Source organism: Pan troglodytes, chromosome 3, assembly GCF_028858775.2.
Source record: "Pan troglodytes isolate AG18354 chromosome 3, NHGRI_mPanTro3-v2.0_pri, whole genome shotgun sequence".
Taxonomy (NCBI): Eukaryota; Metazoa; Chordata; class Mammalia; order Primates; family Hominidae; genus Pan; species Pan troglodytes.
In genome coordinates, this window is record NC_072401.2 from 150,770,098 (window position 1) to 150,776,571 (window position 6,474).

At 35.4% G+C, this 6,474-nt stretch overlaps 1 non-coding gene across 1 annotated transcript; it reads right to left on the reverse strand.

Annotated features, from left to right (window-relative positions):
• Positions 1 to 4,365: 4,365 nt before the first annotated feature.
• Positions 4,366 to 4,427, reverse strand: LOC112209087 (U7 small nuclear RNA). The gene has a single exon (XR_002943757.1). It is a non-coding gene; the product is annotated as a U7 small nuclear RNA (small nuclear RNA).
• Between the last annotated feature and the right edge of the window lie 2,047 nt (positions 4,428 to 6,474).

A 6,474-nucleotide genomic window follows, 5' to 3' on the forward strand; every position in this document is an offset into this window, starting at 1 on the left:
CTAGTATTGTGCTAAAGGTCATCTGAGAGTCAGACAGAAGAATAAATGATGTGAAGAAATTAGAACCAAATGTATTTACTGTACTGGCACCTGTACCACACATTTCTAAGGCCCACACATTTCTAAGGCTGACAGTTACTCTGAATAACCTATCTTTCTAGATCATTGCCTATTACTTTAACCCCTTATGTCTACCATTCTCTCCTCCCAAAGCAAAAAGGTCAAAGGAACTTAAAGGAATTACTCTTATCAGTTTGAATACCTCGATGAAGACTTTCAACAATGGCAGGTCACCACAAGTAAAACATTGAATTATTTAAAACAGGCAATATGCAAATAAAAGAATAAGATAGTATCTGTTTGAAGTATTTCTCAGAAAAATGTAGCAAAAAATTATAATTTTTCTATCTCCTGCTCTCCTATGCACAACTTTCCTGGCTTTAGAAATGTGGATGTCCTCATCTTTTCCAGAAATATCCCATAAAGCTGGATTAAGAGGATGATGTGAGGACAAATGGATGTAGTGACATAAAAAAACCTAGCAGTCAACTTTGGTGGGGGAACTGGAGAGTTAAATTACACAAGAGTAGCTCTCTTTATTAAGTTTTGTACAAAGCCATAATGGAAAGCTAAGAGTGGAAACTGTTTCCATACAGACATGTTTTGGGCATATATTCCCTGATTCATACTCTGCAAATGCAAAAAGAAAATGATAGCTTGTAAGACAGTATAACCGGGAGATCCTTCTACTTTCTGACTTTAAACAGGTTAATAAGAATATGTGTCTTTAAATGAAGAAGGCCCACTTCACTTGTATGAATGACATTTGAGGGTCTGAACATCAAAGAAACTAAGAAGTTGAAGGATAGTTGGAAGGGGTGGGTGGAAGGAGGAGGCATATTAAGAAATAAAAATCATAGATATACAAAATTATTATTATTATTATTATTATTTTCAAGACAGAGTCTTGCTCTGTCGCCCAGGCTGGAGTGCAGTGGTGTGATCTCAGTTCACTGCAACCTCGGCCTCCTGGGTTCAAGCAATTCTTCTGCCTCAGCCTCCAGAGTAGCTGGGATTATAGGCGTACACCACCACACCCACCTAATTTTTGTATTCTTAGTAGAGAAGGGGTTTCACCATATTGGCCAGGATGGTCTCCAACTCTTGACCTTGTGATCTGCCCGCCTTGGCCTCCCAAAGTGCTGGAATTACAGGCTGAGCCACTGTGCCCAGCACAATGTATAAAATTATTTAGGGCCTAATTATTGGTTTTAATACAGCCCCCAAAGAGATTTGGAGAGTACATTAAGATGTGCCCTTTCTTTTATGTAGTAACCTCAGTTTCTATACCTGCAGAGGTGGGGCAGGGGTCAGCTGTGAGCTGGGGTTCTGGGAAACTTGATTACTGGATTGGTATCATGGGCATTTGCTGATCCTGTGTGAGACAGTTTGTTAAATCCCATTCATGTGTCCAAATACATGATTAGGGACTCATAGTAACCACCCCTGTTCACACATCTATCATTCAGACACAAAACAAAATACAAAACACCAAATGTCTCTAGAGTTGAGCCAGATCTTTCTTATCTTTGAACAATCAAAACTTATAAAAGCCTCAGGGAACTGAAATGATTTATGAATGTTCAAAGTTGCTAGACTTTTGACAATTGTTCTTGCTAAAACAAAACTGTTTACATTATCTTGTATTGCCATACAGATTTTGACCAAAATAAAAGTTTGTTTCCAAAAAATAATACTGTTTTCTTGTTATTTTCCGCTTCTATTTAGATATTGCATTAAAAAAACCAACTTTCTTTTTTTTTTTTTTTTTCCTGTAAAAGCTATTCCAAGTAAGAGTGTTTAGTAGAAACAGAACCTTCTCAATAAAATGTTAGGAAAACCTCTCCTGGTCTGAGTTGCAACCTGCACCCTGTCACCAAGCTGCCCAAATAGATATTTATTACCTTTTAAACTACCAGAGAAAATAGTAGGCTTTAGAATATGTGGATTTGGGCTTGGTGAAAAGAACAGTGTTGATTAAAAGGAGTAGATAAATCTTACTCTTTTGTGGAAATGCCAGGGTCCTGATACCATTTCTTTTTCTGTCATGTATGTTTTCAAAAAGCAGTTAGCAGAATATCACTGATGTTTACACCCATGAAGAAAATAGCAAGCCAGTGTATTATTTTTTAAAGCATTCATTTGTGGGTAAATTTGCGCCTCATAATCAAAGTGTTGTATTTGCCTTCTTTAATTTTGTGATTTCTTAAGAATGCTCAGCTGTCAGATTTTTTTTTTTTTCTGGAAATAGAGCCTGGGGAAGGAGAAGACATACTGCAGTGAATTGCAAAAACCAAGAATCACAATTTACATTTTCTTTACTCACTTTTAAGTAAAACCAGAAGTGTGAACTGTGGGTAAGCTAAAAGCATCACTGGCCAATTTTGGTTAAAAACAGACCTTTTTTCTCATCATTATTAATTTAAGGTGATGGGTGTTTCACTCTTTCATGAGATACTGAGGCCCTCAATTAAGAAATAATCACATCTCATTAATGTCTGATTTAGCACCTTGTCAGTCTTAAATGAGAGAGTGTAAGCACCTAGAAAATCTCTAGACCCATCTTGATGTCATTGGCAACAACATTACTCTTTCATATTTTACTTAAAATATTCAGTATCTTTAGGCATTCTTGTCCAGTGTTTGTGGGACTATAAACTGGTGTAAGCAAGAAAGTAGCTTGGTAACACGCTGTAAGAATCTTAAAACCGTAGCTCTTGAATTAGTCATTTCTCTTTTTAGAATATAACACAAGAAAAAATACCCAATATAGAATAAATAAACCAATATGTTGATTTTCATGTAACCCAAAGATCCCCAGGTCCTTCAACTATCTGTGATTACCCAGATAGTTTTAATATGCAAGTTAAATAAGCCAAGCTTTTTTCACCCATATTAACTGCAGAAAGTCCCAGTGACTTTTCAAAATGCGTAAATAGCGGAATTAGGTGGGGACAAGAGATACTTATACCACCTTGTCTCTGCTATAACTTGCTCTAAAGCCCTGTAGCAGGCCTTTTCTTAATCCCTATGACATCTCATCTCTGCCTCTGTATGTCATGTAAGCTTCACTGGTTCATTTTCATGCCTTTTCCATCATTTTTCCAGCATTTAGAATTTAGAGTGGTGGAAAGGATTTACAATGCAAGATAGAAAATTACTTAAAAATACATGGGCCACATCCATGCTGTTAGAGTTTGTTGACCATCCAGGAGTTGTTTCCTGGCTGAGTCTCTCCTTGGGCTCTGCACTGCAGCCATGTTGATGAGCCCTGGTCTCTTCTTTCAAAGCCTCCTTCCCTGTCCTTTCTTCCTTGAGTCCTAGCAACTTCACCCTCCTGGATTCCTTCCCCCAGTCTCAACACTTTGATGACCACAGAGAGCTGCTCCAAATCATTTTTTATTTCAAAACCCTTTCCTTTAGAGGAAATGTACTTTCACTTTATTTTGCAGAGTTGTTTAGATTCCTTAATTTTGACATCCCATTCTAAACTTTGCTCTGGACCTGCCTTAGTTTTTAAACCAAAGGACTTTTAAAATATTTTGTTCAAACATAAGAGTCATTTTTTTTGTCTAAAGTTGTATTCTATTCTCACTCCTCCTTGCAAAGTAATAAAAAATAATATTTTTCCCTTGATGTTCTGATAACTACATAATACTAAAAGTAATCTGAAAAAAAATTAGTATCCTCTAAAAAGGAATATGATTTGGAAAATTATATTCTGTTCATAGAATAAAATAATAGCTTTTAATTATAAATTATATTCATAAAATGTTTGGCTAATTGTCACAATTTTAAATGACATAACATTATAACCTATATAATTTTGACAATGTAAAAATACTTAAAATTAAGCAGAAGGAAATGTACTAAAATATTAAAGTATCTATTTTGGATGGTGGAGTTATGAGTGATTTTTATATTCTTTTAATTTTTTTAATTACCTTCCAGTTTGTCTGTAATAAGCATATATTACTTTAATTACTTAAAAATAAAACTTATTGCAAATTTTCAGAAATTTGGATTTAAAACCTGTAGACTTTTAGAAAAAAAAGTTTTTTCTCTATTCTCCTTATATTGTTCACTTTCTATTCACAATGGTGGTATTAGGCTAGTCAACATGAACTCAAATATGGTTAATGATCTGGGATGAATGGTGGGGCTGGTAACAAAAGAACTTAGGTTAGTAACTATTTAGCTTAGTAGAAAAAAATGATGAAAAACCAGTGTTCTCTAGGGATACACTTTTTTTTCTTTTCCTGTTTTTTTTTTTTTTTTTTTGCTGGGGGGTGGTTGGGAAGTGGGTGTGATTTCCCAATAAAAACCAGAAAACCTACTAGAAAAATTGTACAAGAGCTGTAACATTTAGGGACATCCATTTTGAAAAGCATTCAGAGGGAGTATTATTAGTTAACTACTGAGAAGCCGTCATCTACCTATAACCCTCTAAACTGCTAACCTGGCCCTAGATTAGAAACCAATTACAATAATCTCACATAGTCTAGTCATGTTCTGGGGCAATACAGGCAAACACTCAATTCTTCCATGCTTACTCATATATAAACTAGAGCCCCTGAATTTTATATAGTTAATGCCATCTGTTATAATTAAATTTTCTCTCACCTGACATCTCGGGCTGCCGTGCAACCACACACTACATGTTTCACCAGACTTACGGAGAAATTCCCATTGAGATCTGTAAACAAATCTCTTGTGTCTTGTGTAGCAAGTTGAGTCTTGTGAAATATGACTGGCTTTTAAACCCTTCTCATAGCCCCCACTGGTTGCAGCTACAAACATATTATTCTCATGGTTTAACACCTTCATAAAGTCATGCATTGGATTGGGGCAATTCTCCCATCACCTGAATATACTATATCAAAATCAATAATTACAGGCAACCCATTGATTGCAAAAGGCATAAATGTGCAATGAGACATATTGGAGCACCAGAACTCTTACAGAGTAGACACATATTACAGGCAATTGCGTTCTCCTTCAGATGGATTTTGTGTGTGGGTGTGATGTACTCAGATATAACTACTGTTGAATTATAGTTGCGTACACTTTCCCAAATGATTCAAATGCCCTTAACAATAAGTCATGTAAAGCATCAGGTCCTTTTTTTGTTTGTTTGTTTGTTTGTTTGTTTTTTCAATAAGCAAAAAAAGACCTTCTATCAAACTTGGGATATCAAATTTAAAATTATGTTTCTCTTATTTCTCTCCATTGGATCCACAGACCCCAGGAATAAGATAGTAGAGAGTTTTTCTAATAAACACATATTTGATGGCTCCCTTCACCCTGCAGTTTGAGATAGCAACCTCCCTACCTTCTGAGCTCTGAGTTATACCTTCTGTCTGAAAATCACAAAGAAAAATAGTCTCTAACTCTGTGTAGCCCATGATAAGGCAAACTTTAAGGGAAATTTCTACCACAAAAGTGTCAGGATTGTTTCAGGGAAGGAGTAGAGTTCAGAATTAAACACACACAAAAAAATGTTACATTACAGGATTGTTTTATACAAATTTTTTGCTATTTTTTTCATTAGAGAAGGTAATATAACTGAAGTATACTTCAATCAGTTTAATTTTGAAGAATTAAATTTTAAGAAGAAACTATCTGTACAAGCCCAAATATATGTACGAGATATTTAAACTCTTATGTGTGATTAAACTAAAATAATGGAATAATTGCTCTGCAGGCTTAATTTTAGCATGCATGCTTGCCAGGCAGCTAGCTTCATGACAATAATGGGAGGCCCTCTTGGGTAATGGTTAAGAGCACAGACTCTGGAATTAGATGGCCTGAGTTCAAATCCAGACTCTACCACCAACTAGCTCTGTGACTGTGGGTATATTATTTAATCTCTTTAACCATTAATTTTTCTCAGGAGTAAATGGGAATTATGATATGATCCTATTTACTTCACAAGATTGCTATAAGGATTGAAGGAGAGATAATATGCATAGAACACTTAAACACTGCTTGGTTGATAATAAATGTTTATTAAGACTAGTGGTTGTTAACAACAATGATTACCAATGGGATGTTTGTGAGAGGGAGATAAAAGCTTCACGTTATAAAAACTGACTCCAAGTTCACATGGCCATATGGCCGTTTTCTTTTTGTTCCTAAATATTACCTATGAGCAGCTCACTGTAAATACTCAGATGTTATCTTTGTGTTTGATAAACTGAATTATTTTCTTATTTAGTAATATCAGTAAGATTGAATGGTGAAATCCAGACTGAAATGAAGATTTATTTTCCCACAAGAGCATATCAGCTGTTGTCATCCACAGAATATCAATTGCCAGTATATCCAGGCATCTCACAAAAATGGACAGAACACATCCTCTCCCAGGGCCTCAAGATTACAAAATAAATAAGACAAGGGAACCGCCCTCAAGGA